At 36.9% G+C, this 16,410-nt stretch overlaps 1 pseudogene; it reads left to right on the top strand.

Annotated features, from left to right (window-relative positions):
- Nucleotides 1–7,021: 7,021 nt before the first annotated feature.
- LOC106521842 (natterin-3-like) lies at nucleotides 7,022–8,172 on the top strand (annotated as a pseudogene).
- Nucleotides 8,173–16,410: the final 8,238 nt, after the last annotated feature.

The following is a 16,410-nucleotide window of genomic DNA, read 5'->3' on the forward strand; positions in this document are numbered from 1 at the left end:
AGATTGTCCAGAGCTATCAATATGGCCAAAAAAGATCATTGGCATGGAGCAAAAGATGCTGGGATTATGTAAAAGGCAGACAAACAAAAGGCCCAACAAATTGTGGGTGTGTTAAATCACCCTGTTTGGAGAATGTGTTAAGTTTCCCTCTGGTGATACAACCAGAAACATTTTATAAAAACTCATTTATCCCAAATGCAATAATGTTATTTAATTGTTGGCCATTATGTAGACCTGAAGTTGTGCTTGTTATTGGTTTGTAAGTCTTTGATTTTGTGAACGTTGTCTTTTTATCACTATGTGAAGCCAAATGCAAATTTCTTCATTTGTGAACAACAAAGGTTAATGGATTTAAAGCGGTCTGAATGCTTTCTAAAGACCTAAAGATGGTCTCTGTGTCCTTCAGCACCTCCAACAACTGGTCTCCTCAGGTCCTCTAAAACCTCCAACTGGCCTGCTCAGGCCCTCCAGAGCCTGTAACAACTGGTCTCCTGAAGTGTGTGTTTACAGAAGAAGTATGGCTCACAGAGGAAACATGAATGTAGCAGCACGTTTTCAAACTGTAGTGATCTGCATCACTCCCTCCAATCACTTCTGAGGGTCATGAGGGTCTTTGATAACCTGGTCCACATACAACAAGTTCTGGTCTCAAATGTGAAAGTGCAACCAAACGTGAAACTCTGTCATAGAAACCTGAAATCCGATACTTCCTCCTTTGTTTAATGTTGTTTGCCAGGTGAATCAGCAGGTGAATGACAGCAGGTGCGGTGTTCAGAAACATTTTTCACATTTCTCTCATTAAACATCTGTGACTTCCTGATTCACCCACTCAGAACACATTTTCTCAACTGTCACCTGGATTCCTCAAAGTGCTTTTATTTAAAGTGGTCCATTGTTTTATTTTTTTGTTTCCTTCACGTGAGACTCACTCTGCAGAGATCTGTTGGCAGGAATCCAAATATAAATAATTTTTTTCTGATGTATGGTGATGTTTTAAACACATCTTAATGTTGAGAACACCAGTTTTTTATTAAGTCTTGCCACTGAAGGTAAATCTTCATGTTTCTGACTGTGTCTTCAAGATGACTGGGTCCGGTTTCTGGTCCTGTCTGTCCTGGGTTTTTATCAACAACAGGAGCATCAGAAAATCAACGATGTTTATTAATGAAACAAATGTGAAACTGTTTTGAAACACACCTGCTCTCACTCACTTATTGTAAATCAGAAAAGGTTTCACTTAAAGCACTTTATCCAGGTGAGCTGATTCTTAACAGGTGAATCAGGAAGTCAGAGATGGGGAGCCAAGTGGCATCAACAGGGACTCCATAGAGGAGTTGTTCTGTGACCAGTGGGTTGCTGGTTCGATTGCTCATTCTGTCCAACTTGGGTCATCATATAATTGGACAAAACACGGATCTGCCTTATCTGCTGGTGGTGGTCAGAGGGCCCAGTGGCACTACGGCAGCCTTGTGTCTGCCGATCTGCTCCAGAGCAGCTGTGGCTACACTGTAGCTTACCACCATCGGTTTCTGAAGGATTGAAGCAGTTTGGAGTCTGTAGGCACTTGATAAAGTCTTAAACAAGTTAAATCCATTTACCATTTTGTTTCCATCTGGACTGTTTTAGGTGTGACACACTCATGATTTGACTCCCATCATGTTTCTTATGGATCCAACAAACTGATGAAGTTTAGTTTATTTATCTAAACTGCTTTTTATTTTTATTTCTGTAATTTCCTATTTTTTATTTTTCTACTTGTTTGTTTTATTTTAGAGCTCTTTGTTCAGCTTTGTTCTTTTTAAAAGTGCTTTTAAATAAAGTGTTACTTGTTGGTATTTCTCATGTCTCAAACCATCTGCAGGGATCTTTTGACGGGAATCCAAACATGACCTTGTTTTATTTACAGTGACAGCAGGTCTAGTTTAAATCAGGACTCAGGTCAGATTTTTCACATTTATTTCATTAATAAACTAAACTATGGGGTGCCAAGTGTAAAATAAAATGTTAAAAACAACTCTAAAACCTGTTCCCTCAGTGTTTCTGACATTAGCAGCAGATTGGCTTATCACAAAGGTCCTCCCTCTGCTCCCTGAGTATTAAAGTACACAGATGATGTGGAGAAACTCATTCAGGGACATTTCTCCTCCCTGAAACAAATCTTAGCCAAGATTTTTTTCATCATATTGAAACAAGAGATTTCCATTTTCAACTCATCTTTTTTTTATCTGATAAAAAAATTTCTCCACTACTCTAACTCAGGTATGTATTTAATTTCTTCTTCATTTCTGGAGTAAACAAACTGATTCTTCAACTGGAAATAAAACTGACATTCTTTACAAAATTTGATATTTAAGGGTTAAATCTTATCAGGCAGATTTTATATTTCTGCCAATTCATAAATAAAGATGATCAGTCAACGCCAAATCTCCACATTATATTAAAATAAAGCAAAGATCATAATTTTATTTGTGATTCAATCACAACCTATTTAGTGTTAAGTTTTAATTTTAACTATAGATTATTATTATTTTTTATTTACTGTCTGATAAAATCATGCTTTGAAGAGAAAAATGTTTGCTTTGTTTTTAAATACTGTTTCCATTACAGTTGCAGTTGGTCTCCAGTCTTCAGGACAGGAGAACATCACCGGACTTAAAAAAAAATGGTAAAATAAATAAATAAATAAATAAATAAATAAAGAGGTGATCCAGATAACTGTCTATTATCAAAGAAACAAGCTGATGAGGCAGCAGAGATTTACCAGAAGTAATATTTAAGACAAACTCAGACATAATTTGTGGTTTTTGGACCTGAACATCTTAGGATCAAATTGCAGCCTTTCACCTCCTCTGGATGGCATTAATCTGGCCTCCAGTTCTAATTTAAAGGGCCAATATCATGTGTTTCTCAGGCATATATTTAAATACTATACCATAATAAAGTATCTATGTCACCTTTAGTCATTATTAAAATGCTGTTTTTATGTTTAAATAGAAAATAATACACTTTTCTTCTCATCACTTCCTCTTCTAAACGTCTTGAAATTGGCCTCTGTCTCTTTAAGAACCTCCTTCTGCTTCTGACCCCCGCTTACACTTTGCGTGCGGGGGTCATAATAATAGATACAAATGCAATACAGAAACATAATACAATGTAAAAAAAGCTCTAACTGAACCTCCAACTCTGTCTTAATCAAAAGCCAGAGAAAATAAATGGGTCTTCAGCAAAGATTTAAAAGCCTCAGTCTGCTGACCGAAGTTCACAGAGAAGGAGCAAGCCTACTGACAAAACAGGTCTCGTGTGAATGCACCCTTAAAAACTCTAAAGGGGCAGTGTTATGTATTTTCCAGGCACATATTCTATACCATAGAATATATGCTATGTAGTTACTATGTTACCTTCAGTTGTTATGAAAAGGTTTTATAAATAAAAATATAAATAAATAATTGACTTTGCATCATAGCCGATCTAAATGCCTTGAAACTGACCTTCCTACCATTTTTGACACTCCCACTTCAGCCTGATTTCACAAGAATGCTTTGGGGAAGGTGTGTTCTGTGGTGTGGTAGCTTGGCTGCATATTGAGCTCGAGGGAGGAGCTTCATATAATTAGGCGGAGCTTTGTACCAGCAAGTTTTTAGGCAGCTCCACATGGCTACCACAGGGGAGTCGAGGATTTCTCAGACATGAATGAGTCAAAGCAACACTTTGATCAAAATTATAATGTGATTTAAAGCTCAAAAAAGGTTGATTTTCCATAATACCACCCCGCTCCCTTTAAAAAGTCTTCAGCTAAATTAAGTTACTTCTTTTCAAGTTCTGATGAGAGTTAAAGATTATATTTTTACAGTTTTAGCTTCTTTCATTGGCTTACTGTCAACATTAAAAATGTGTATCTAGCACTTGTTTTCTGTATTCTTTTCTGTTTTTTCCTTCAAGCATTATTTTAGGCAGTTTAAAACTAAAAACAATTTTTATCTTGTGCTACTTCCAGCAGCTACGGTTGTTGCTGCTGGTTCTGTTCTCAGCCAGTCTGCATGAAGCTGTGAAGAGCCACTCAGCAGAAGAACATGGTAAAAAGGGAACCTTTTTTTTCATGCCCCACCCTAAATTGAAATGGTACTAAGAACATGATAGTATTTATTAATTTATCTGTACAAACCACTGCATGGCTTTCTGGCACCATCAACTGTAACACAGCATTTTGTAAAATAAATTCTTTTACTTTTTAAATTTGTTTATTTTTATTTTAATTGAAATTTAAAACAGACAATGTTTTTTTTTGTTTGTTTTTTACAATTAAGTGGTGCTCCTTCTTGGAAGGAGTGCCAATGAGATCTTTTTGAAATGTTCTTTAACTTCAGGATATGCGAGGTATCCTTTCTGTGGTGCTCCTTCAAGGCCAATGTACATATAAAAAAATTTTTTTCAAGAAATTGTTGGCCCCCAAACACATCATTGTCCCCCACCCCAAAACGGGCATATTCCATTATTGAGAAGCTCACTGCTAAATTAAGATGAATCAGTAGGTCAGGTGAATTGACTTGTTTTTAGATTCAAGATGACAACAAAAGCAATTTTTAACTCAACTCTGTGAGCTGTATATATTACACTTTAAAACATCTTCCAAGCTTTACGCAGTTTCAGTTTTTATTTCTTCCTGGAAAAAATATATACATATTTCAAACTTCAGGTTGGAACATGTATCAGTGCTTCTGAGAGCTGAAAAAGGTTAAAGGTTTTGAGTATTAACTGTGACAAATGCTGATAGAATCAAAGATTTGTTTATTTATACTTAAAACACAGCAAAACTGTATAATTTAAATGAATATGAATACTTTAACTTATACCTAAAGCACTTATTTGCATTCTTTTTTCCCCACACAGTCCCTCCTCTGACCCCAGACGTGAAGGATGGAGTTGCTGATAGAATATCTAAAGTAACAATCTCAACAGTCCGTCTTGTTTTGCCTCATGCTGAATCAGGACATGAAAGGCAGGTTAGCTCGTACGCCTCTGTGTTCGACCCAAACAGCAAACTGACTTGGAAGACATGGAATAATGAGCTGCCAAATGGAGTTGTTTCGATTTACAATGATTACACCAAGCGCACCGACTATGTCTGTAAATACGGCTGCCATTCTGGTTTTTACAGCCCCGAGAAGGGTCCTAACTGCCACTACTCTGCTGCTGACAAAGAGTTACTTGCTAGCTCATTTGAGATCCTTGTGAATGAAGATAATTTTGAGATGCTGGAGTGGAAGGGGGGTTCTTATGGTTCTGTGCCAGAAAATGCAGTCAGTAGTTGCTTCGATAACAGTGTGTATGTAGGCAAGAACAAGTATGGTCTGGGGAAAGTGTCTCCACAAAACAAATGCTTTTTTCTTCCCTATGAGGGTAAAGAATATTGGTACAAGCATTATGAGGTTCTGACCACCAGCATGGATGTTATAAGTGAAGATATCTCTGATGTCGAGTATAACACTGATCACATTGAAAAGATCAAGAATCCTCCAAATGTCATGAAAACATTAACCTTCAAAAATGCTGACTGCCAACCAGGGACACAAACAACTACTTTTGCAACAAAAAATGGTGACACAAAAACGTGGAATTTCAACTTTTCCCTAATGCTTGGAGCAAAGGGAACATTTAAAACAGGAATTCCTGTTTTTGGAGAAGGTACTGTTGAAGTGTCCTCATCTGTAACACTTCAGTACTCACAAAGTAGTTCTGTAACAGTAGAGGACACACACACTGTGTCTTTCACTCACGTTGTCCCACCAAAGAGCACATGTATTGTTAAACTAGTTGGTCTTACGTACAACGCAAAAGTCCCTTTTACCGCCCGCCTCACCCGCACCTACCGAAGCAAGAAGACCAGCTGGACAACCATCACTGGAACATTTAGTGGGGTCCAGCTTGGAGAGCTTGTTCTTGAAGAAGAGCCCTGTGAACCATTACCTAACACCAAACCTTGTGCCTGAATGAGATTTATGGCCTTTTGAGATATTGACAAAAATGGGATAACAGCACTCCAAAAAACACTAACATGTTTTTATTAAGGGCAGAAAACAGGATGCGTGAACCGATGTCATCGAACCGGGCTCCAATTTGCTTTTTCTCCTTTTTTGTATTGGAGTTATGCACATCTTTTTCCTTATTTCCTTTTGAGAAATTGAATCAAAGTATGAACAGCATAACCATCTAAGCTTCTCAATAAAAAGCAAATATTTTCATTGTTTCATTTTTACACGTTGCAAATGTAATCATTTTCTTAGTTTTCACTAATCATTAATAAAATATATGTCATTTTTTAAAATTACAATATATATTCATAAATTTATATCTGAGTGTGACTTTTTTCTCACATATATTGAATAATTACCGTTGTGTATTCCTCAATGGACCCTTCAAGTTCCTGTCTCTTTCTAACTTTAAGCTTTATGTTCAACAATAAAGCACAAGCATTGAAAAAGAAAAACTTGTCCTGCTTTATTAAGACAAAACATGCACTCATCCTCCTGTAAATGATAGTTTGTTGAGCATTTAACTGCTTTTTGGATTATGGGAATTTTACAAAGAACCAGACTAATTTCCTTTTCATGTTAATAGGCTGCAAATGAACAAAGATTGAACAACAATGAACAAATCATTGAGTTTATTTAGGTTCATTCCTGTAAGTGTCACTGAAATGGTTCTACATAAAAGGAAATAAATATTTGGCTCCAGAAGTTAAATATTTGTTTGTAAATTTTTGCATTTCACATTAAGAAAATATGTTATCTTCTTTTTTCCCCCCTCACAGTCCTGCCACTGACTCTAGATCTGAAGGACGGAGTTTGTGATATCATAACTAACATAACAATATCAGCCGTCCATTTTATTCTGCCTCCTAGTGAATCTGAACTGAACGCCTCTGAGTTCGACCCAAACAGCAAACTGAGATGGGAGGAGTGGAATGGTCTTCTGCCAAATGAAGCTGTTTCAATTTACAATGATTACACTGAACACATCGACTATGTCTGTAAATATGGGTGTCACTCTGGTTTTTACACCCCCGGCAAGGGTCCTTACTGTCACTACCCTTATGCTGGTAAGGAGCGTACTTCTTCCTCATCTGAGATTCTTGTGAATGAAGGTGATTTTGAGAAACTGGAATGGAAGCAGGGTTCCTATGGTTCTGTACCAGAACATGCAGTTCGTAGTTCCATTGACCCAATGTATGTAGGCAAGAACAAGTAAATGTTAAATGGTAAATTGACTAATTTTATTGCGCTTTTCTATCCATCAAGGACACTCAAAGCGCTTTACACTGCAGACATTCACCCATGCACACACACATTCACACACTGATGATGGCAAACTACAATTGTAGCCACAGCTACCCTGGGGCACACTGACAGAGGTGAGGCTGTCATTCACAGGCACCACCGGACCCTCTGACCACCATCAGTAGGCAAGGCGGGTAAGGTGTCTTGCCCAAGGACACAATGACTAAGTCGACTGGACGGGAATCGAACCCGTATGGTCTTGGTACAGTGTGTCCTAAAGACAAATCCTTTTATCTTCCCTGGGAGGGTAAAGAATATTGGTACCAGAGAAGTTATGAGGTCCTGACCATCAACATGGATGTTATAAATGAAGCTCTTTCTGATGTCATGTACAACACTGATCGGGCTACAATTATCAAAAGTCCTCCACAGATCTTGAGAACTTCAATCATTAGAAACGCTGACTGCCAACCAGTGACAGAAACTGCTACTCTTACCACAACAGCCACTAAAACAAGTACCTGGGACTTCAGATTTTCCCAAATGATTGGTGCAAAGGTATCCTTTACAACAGGAATTCCTTTCATTGTAAGTGGTACAGTTGAATTTTCTTCAGAGACAACGTTTGAGTACTCAAAGGGCAAATCTGTGACAGAAGAGACTACATACACTGTGGCTCAGTCACAATGTCCCACCAAAGCACAGCTGCGTTATCAGTATGGCTGGTTTTAAGTGCAAAACACAGATCCCTTTTACTGCCCACCTCACCTGCACCTACATAAATGGACAAACCAGCTCGACAACCATCTCTGCAGTATATAATGGTGTCCAGTCTGCAGATATTTTTACTGAAGTAGATCGCTGTGAACCCTTACCTGACACCAAACCTTGTGCCTGAGTTGCAAAGACTGGACATCAGCAATTAAAACCATGGTTTGGACAACATAACCAGCTACACTTCTTAATAAAAAGCAAACATTTACATTTTTGTACTTTGCAAAATATAATCATTATTGCTTTTACAGATCATCAGTAAGACTAAAGGATTTTTAAAAACCAATAAAATATCTAAATTTGTATCTGTAAATTACCTTTTGTTTCTCAGATTTGAATTTTTATATAAAATCTGAAATAATCAGATGTCTCTTCCTAACTTTAAACTTTGTATTGCAGTAAAAAAGCACAAACATTGAAAAAGAAAAATGTGTCCTGCTTAATTAAAACAGAACATGCAAGTATGAGCATTTAACTTTAATTTTGAGGAAATACAGTAATATTCTGCAAAGAGTCTGACTATTTTTCTTTACATGTTATTAGGCAGCAATTATATGAACAAATCATTGAGTTTATTTAAGTTCATTCTAATTAAGTCAAGACACAAAAAATACAAAACTGAATCAGGAGACGGTTGAAGCAGAAGTTTGTTCATCCCAAATAAATCCTGTTAAATTAAAATCTATAATTAATTTAAAACTGTCAGGTTAAGGAAGTGGATCGACCCAGGGCACGGGCAGGGTTCGGCTTTATAAAAACAAAGTCTTTATTAAAGCAAAAAACTGACAAGGCAACTGAAAAACTCAAGTTGTGATGTGGCAAAAACTCCTTCAGGCTGGAACTCACCGCACAATGATCTGACAACTCAAGAATGACAAGACACTGAATATAAAGGTGAACTTAATGAGACAACAAGAAACACCTGGAGAAGACACAAGCGGAAACAGGTGAGTGTGGATGAGGCAGCAGCGCAGAGAACACACACTGAAACACTGGAAAAACCAAGGCATAGAAACAGACCTTGATAAAAAACTTAGAAATTATATTATTTTCTAAAAACTAAAGAAAGGAAAGGTACAGTAAGCTGTTTTCAGCAAGAAAATCAAAGCACTAGTGTATAAAAAGATTATTATGTAATGAAATCCGATTATTAGGTCTAATTTCTAATGTATTTTTCCAACTTTTAACACAATATAAATGTCTAAACGCATTCCAAGTGAGGAGTACAATATCACATTGTGTGCTGTAAATTCTATTCTATTTTAATGCAATTGTAAATAAATGTGTATTTTATTCTTTTATATGTGGGTTTGTGCCTGTAATGGTGCTACCAGAATCTGCTGAAGATGCATGAATGTGCAGCAGGAGGCAGCAACACACAGGAAAAACAAAAGTCCGTCATTTTTTAAAAACATACATGTAAATTTTTAGTTTCTTCTCAGCAATTTTTTTTCACTCTTAGATTTCTACTTTCTAACTATTCATCATCAAAACTGTATATTAGAAATGAAATAAAATCATTTATAAGTCAAAATATAATTCATATTTATTTATATCAGTCAGTCATATAGCACATTTGCAACCTTATTATTTAAGTGAAACTATTTTATGTTTAACACTTCAATTAAAGCTTAAACCTTTTATAAAATTGTGGATTAAATAAATGAAGAAGTGTCCTAAATGTGTTGAACATCTCATTGATGCTGGTCCTTAACCTGGTAGCTCATCAGATTCCTTTTGGTAAAAAGAGAAAAATAGAATAATGCAACTCCAGCGACATCATCACAGGAAGTGTTTTAGTAATAAGACCTTGAACGCAGATAAAGATCCGGGTTGCAGTGTTGCTCTCTGTGGTGCGTTCAGCTGCTCCAGACGATCCGGTGAAATATTCTCGTGCAGCAGTTTGACTGCAGCTCTTTCTGCCACTTACCCACAGATAAATCATTCATACGCTGCTGCTTTCCTCCATCTATCTATCTATAACTCGTTGTCTATTTGTCTCAAACACAAAAATCACACACAGCTCCAGCTGAAGATGGACATTTTTAAAGTTACACAAACCATAAATGCAATCAAAATGAAGGAACCAGCTTTTTTCAATTCGAGGCAACATGCTGAGACGTTTCAGTGGAAAACAAGTAAAGTTTGTTTTATCAGGTCCTGAACTCGTGAAAAAACAGCCTCAGATAAATAACACATGATATATTGTTACCTGATCATCTGAGGGTGTCTGATGTGTGAAGATCTGCAGTGTTGAAAGAGAATCTTCTGACACATTAACTGATTCAGATCATTGTAAAGTTAGTGTTTGACCTCTGAAAATGCATTTATCTGTCATTATATCGTCTCCAGTTTCACATATTTTCATTCTGTTTCTAGTGATTTGTGAAAGTGGACTCACAGACAGGATCTGACTCGGTTCTGTGTGACAGAAGCAGGAACACAGCAGCAGATTTAGCAGTTTTATCCCTCTGAAGGTCACAGAGGGCGAGTTGTGTGTTTTCTGTGAGGCTGCACTTTGCTGCCGTGTCCCTGAAGGTCGTATCGAGCTTCATTTCAGCTGAGAGAGCTGTTCTGTTTGAGGTGTGTGGATACCTCACCTGTCAAACAACCCATTAAAGCACTCACAAAAGCATTACATTTAATCTCATAAACAGATTGTTTTGGGAAAACTCTGATTTGGCGTCTTCAGCTCGATCTCGTTTTAAAAGCCTGCCTGTTCTCCACCTCTCAGTCAGGCCTTTCTGCCCCGTTCAGCTCAGGAGCCTAATGAATGCCTCCCTGCTGTCTCCTCAGGGCCCATCTGCCCACTCTTCTCTGGGTGTCCTCTGATTCAGCTGTTCCTCCCAGGCTGGCGTTCATGTCACAAATACCCTGAACAATATGCTAATACCAGCCGATTAATATTCATAAACTGGACTCCTTTCAGGACGACAGCTGGGACTTGATGTCATTGGAGAAACAACTCAACTTTGGAGGGAACAGAAAAATGGGATGATTTAATTTGACCTCAACTATTCATGTCTTTATCAAAAAGTTTTTCCTTGTTTTTCCTTTAGTGAAACGCTAACACCTTGTCCACGTCTAGACAGGTCTTTTTTTTAATGTGCAGCCATGTTTTTATCCTCAACTCACATAGAAACCAGGCCTTCTACATTACAATCCATGAAGAAGTTCTGTAGAAAGTCAGCTTGGAAGTTTTGCCAAGTAGACAAGAAAACATTGAACTCAGCATTAACATCATTCACAAAAAATGAACACAAATATGTAGTAATGACTTCTGGCCTTCTCTCTTTGTGTCTTTATTTGGGGTTGGAATGTTGTAAAAAGAGTCAGAACCATCTTCTTCAGTGTGGATGAGGTTTGGTGGGAATTCTGTTTAATTAGTTCCCTAAGTTTGTCTCTCAATGTTTAAACCTGTTTTAGTACTGGTGTACCACAAGGATGTGTCCTTGGTCCCATTTTGATCTCCAACTCATCCAGATCAGTTGTGTGGTGCAGGTCTGACAGTTAATGAATGAAAACTGAAGTCCACTCCAAGCAGAACATTTGACAAACTGAAAGAACAGATTAAAACACAGAGACAAAAATAAAAAATAAAAAAAAAAAATAAATAAAAAACAACAATCCAATAAACTTAAAAAATAAAACCAGTATTGTGTAGATTTGATTGATTTTATTTGTTGGAAGTGTGTGAGTACAAAAACTACCTGAAACAACTTTTTAAATGTTTAAAGCACAATCAGTTTGAGATAAGAACCATTTTGGTTCTTTCTCACTAACTTGCTGAACGTCCCAAATCCTCAATTTCAGCTTCATCATCCTGAAATGTGAGTCAGGTCATTTTGCCTGTAAAATAATTCTGAAATTGTGTTAACTAAGTCTCTGCCACACATTATATGGTTGGTTTGAATAAAAGCTGAATTAAAAATAATCAGCATATTTTACAAAAAAATTCTCAGCGGTGTTGTTGAATTTGCAAACAAGTTGACATATTTTTGCTTTGATGGACGGTTAAAGTTTTTCAGTACGGTGAATTAAAAAATAAAATTAAATAAATTTTGCATTTATACAACTAATCTTGAGTATTTTGTTACCAGTTTGCACAAATCATCATCAAAGTCTGACATTAGGCTACATTTTTGAAAAAGAATTTCATTATAACTAAAGTTTGATCATTTCTTTGTGTTTTCAACCAGAACTGATCAGGTCTCCTGAGTTCTGTCAGCTCAGGTTAAACAGATTTTAAAAAACAACATATTGGCTCAGGAAGATGTTTGTTTAGTTGACCTTTATTTTTATGCAGACCACTCTTTGATGCATGCTTTGTTAAAGGGATTACACACTTCTTCCTCCCAGACCTCATTAGCATTTATTTAATGTCTGACCTCTGCTGTGACAAAGTCTTTTAACCCAGAGCAGTTTGGTTTGTGCACAGTGAGCTGCTGCTGACTTACTTCATGTTTAAGGAACTGATCTGAGTTTACCAGCAGCTGAAGCTCCAACAGGTGGATTAGGACTATTTATACTGGAATTTAGTTATTATTTTAGGACAAATTTAGAATTTTCTGCTCTTGGATACTGTCAGTTTTGTCTGTGTTTTTGTCAGTGCTCCATCTGCAAATGGAACATGCGCATGTTCAAAGTTTCACTGATTTGGTCAAATGTTTGAAGGACTCAAGACTTCAGCTGGTGGTGGGATTTGTTTTTTCTGTTTTTCCACTCTCCGGTAAGCAGAAGTGCATTTTGCAGTTGGATGTGAGGAAGGAAAGTAGTAAAACAAAATTTGTATCAAACTATAGAAGACACAACACACTGCTTATGGAGCTCCAGGGTTTGTGCCTGTTGAGGCACAAACAATCCTCGAGAAGAAGCTTCCTCTCCCAGCTTTATACCAGAAGCTCCACCCACTGGAAAAAAAACCATTAATTGATAATCAGTCACAACTTCAAATTATAAATAATCAAAACTACACATGATATTTACCAGTATTCAAATCTATCAACAAACCTGTGACATCATGAAATTGACAGGTCACATACATCTGCTTTTGATTCTCGTCTTAAATATGGTTTAACAAACACAAACACCCCCAGGTGGAAATGGATCGTCCCACAATCAACCTAACTATATAAGACTGGTGAAGGCTCCTGCTCTGGTTTAACAGAGTGGCTTCAGAACCAGTGAGATAAAAGCAACACCTAATACCTGATAATCGTTCCTGTCATGATCAGTTAACCGACAGGTGATCAAAAATCCTTGCTTTCACCACGAAGAGCTTAGAAACTGAGCAGCAGTTTTATTTTCATTCATTCATTCATTTCATTTAAGTTTATTTGATAGGGACAGACACACGTCAACATAGACAAACTGAATGAAACAGCAGTCCCATGCTTGCATCATGGTGCAACAGCGGTAGCAAATACGCAGCACTTGTCCCTAGGTGGGCTTTTTTAAAAAAATACATCTATAAAATTGAAATGATGATCATTAAAACATGGCACACAAAAAATTGACAGCATCTAAAAACAATCAATGAAACAAAGACAACAAAAATGGATACAGGTCTGTTTTTGACATAGCCAGAGCTTTGTTTGTTTTTTGAACATTATGAAACTGGTTACGGACTTTTAAATCAACAGGAAGTGAGTTCCAAACTGCGATCCTCTCACAGACAGAGCACTTTGAGCAAAGGTGGTTCTTCGAAAGGGAAACTTACAATTTCCATCTGAAGCCGCTCTAGTAGATCTGCTATTGTCCTGCAATCTTTGTATGTGATCGCACAGTGGTGTCGGTTCATATCCATTTAAACACTTAAAAATCAATTTTAAAAGATTATAATTTATAAAATTAGTAAAATCCAAAATACCAAATTTAGCCAAAATGTGACAATGATGTAATCTGATTGGTGCGCAGCGCTGCGGTTTCTGAATAAATGAAAATGATTTAACACAGTTGTTTACACATTTAGCAGCTCTTTTTATYCCACAGCTGACCTGCTAAAAATGACAGATTTTMTTTTCTGGATCTCTGACAGACGGACTTCAATCTCTGAACTCGTAAAGTTTTTATTTTTTCAGTTTTCGCTGTCATTTTTCATGAATGAACACTTGTATCTGAGGCAGGAAACACAGCCTTATATGGTGTTTTTGGGGTGGTAATTATGCTAATCTCCTCTCGCGTGCACGAGCAGCTGGATATGAACAGGTGGAATTTACGCAGCTCATTTACGCACGTTTCCAGAAGATAGAAGTGTTTGTTGAATCTGACGTGACATGTTCATACGAACCCTTTGTACGAACAAAAGTAGGAGAAATTTAGGATAAGAATACGAACATGTTCTTGCATGAGGCCCATTGTTCACGATCATTCAGATATGATTGAAACCAAGACAATGACTGTTCTGAAAAATTAAATGATGAAAGCCTTGAAATCAGTAAGTTGTGATTCACCGTATCAAAAGCCTTTTTTAAATCAAGGAAAACTGCACCAGTGATTTGTCCCTTATCCAGTGACTGTTTAACCTTTTCAAGCAGCAGACTTATAGCAGTCTCTGTAGAACGATTATGTCTGAAACCAAACTGAAGAGGGTGCAGAAGATTATTACTTTCTAAATACAAATGCAGCAAAATAAATAAAACCGCAATAATTCATGGTTTGTCCACAAATGTGAGTTGCTCATCTGACGTCAGAAGTTACCACATGACCTGTGCCTTTTTTTTAGTCAACACATCCTTAAAACAACCAGGAAGTAGCTTTAAGAACAAACACTGATCATGGTCTCCATCTGTTCTAATGCACAAAATTATTTATTGCATCAAAACCAGCTTCGCCTGCAGTTTATCTTTGTGAAACATTAAATCTGTGAGTTTTTGCATGAAGCAGGACTTCAGATCTCCTGACAGCTGAACCGGTTCCTGCGGTGTCTGTAAGGGTGAACATCCTGATGGAGGGACGAGGACCGGCTCTCAGGCTCCAGTAAAAGCCTGGAACAGAGAAGCTCTCTGCTCGCTTCACTGGAGATGAGCCCAAGTATTCTTTAAAAAAAAAAAAGCCTTTTTTCCCCATTTTATTTTTTATTTTTTTAAAGAGTGGGGTCAGAGCGTCAGAGGACCAAACCAGAAACTAGAAATCTTTCTGTTTCATTATTAATAAAAATGTTGGTTCAGTTCTGGGCTCTGGAGGAAGAGGAGGAGAAGTGAGGAGGAGGAGGTTATTCAAGGAGCAAACGCTACAGAGAAACTGAGAGAATTACCTTTTTTGTTTTATTAGAAATAATTTCTGTTTTTTTGAGAAAAACATGTCATCATGGGAACATCAAGGGAAGGAACAGGAAGAAGCTTTGTCACAATCAAGTAATTTAAATATGATGTTACAAACCATAATCACCACTTTGTTTCCACATGGGTCTTGTTAATTAGTTTGAACTTAAAGTACCTGTGACATCACATTTTTGTAATAAATAGAAATTGCATTTTTGGAAAGTTAATATTGGTAACATAATAAAAAAACAGTGCTCTTGAGACAAACAGTTGTTGAGATATTCACATGTGAAGAAACAGGAAGTTATGTCAAAGGGGAATGTCGGCATGTAAACAAAGCTTTGCCACTATAACTAATAACAGACTGTTGACAAGAATCTGATGTTTGTTTAGATTATTTTGAGCCACTATCAGAGAGATGAAGAGTCAGGGGATTTGTAGAAAAAAAAATAGCAAAAACTGTGTCAAAAACACTAAACAGCAGAATTGTAGCTGAAAATGGCAGCAACAAGTTGAAAAAGGATGATAACAGGACAGTAAAAACAAGAAACGAAAAACAATAAAGTTGCAATTTGTGATTAAATAGCTAATAAAACTGAAATGAGCTAAAATAGCTAAAAAGTTTCTAAAAGATGAAATTAGCAAGAAGCAGAAAGCATATGTTTGCAAAACAAAGAAGCTGAAATTATCGCAAAAAGCTGGTTAGTATAAAAAAGTTAAATAAAGCTGAAATCAGCTAAAAGTAGCTTAAATGGTGGAAAATAGTAAGTAAGTAAAGTTTTATTTATGTAGGGCCTTTCACAGAAATAAATTCACAAGGTGCTGTACATTCAGGGAAGGGGGAGGGGGCAGTTAAGACCGGTCATGCAGCAAACACAGTTGAGCTACCTTTAGACAAACAGAAAAATAGAAAAACTAAAAACCACATGAGGGAAAATGAGGAAAAAAGCAGAAACATTATATTATATCAACATTGCGACACTATGGTGTTTATGAAAAACCTCTGCATAGGGCAGATTTATTAGCCAGAGGAGTAAGTGAGATTAGGGGGACCGAAGAATCCAGTCCCCAGAACAGCACAGCCAAAGTTCAGAATATTG

The sequence above is a fragment of the Austrofundulus limnaeus genome, unplaced genomic scaffold (genome assembly GCF_001266775.1).
Source record: "Austrofundulus limnaeus strain Quisiro unplaced genomic scaffold, Austrofundulus_limnaeus-1.0 Scaffold117, whole genome shotgun sequence".
Taxonomy (NCBI): Eukaryota; Metazoa; Chordata; class Actinopteri; order Cyprinodontiformes; family Rivulidae; genus Austrofundulus; species Austrofundulus limnaeus.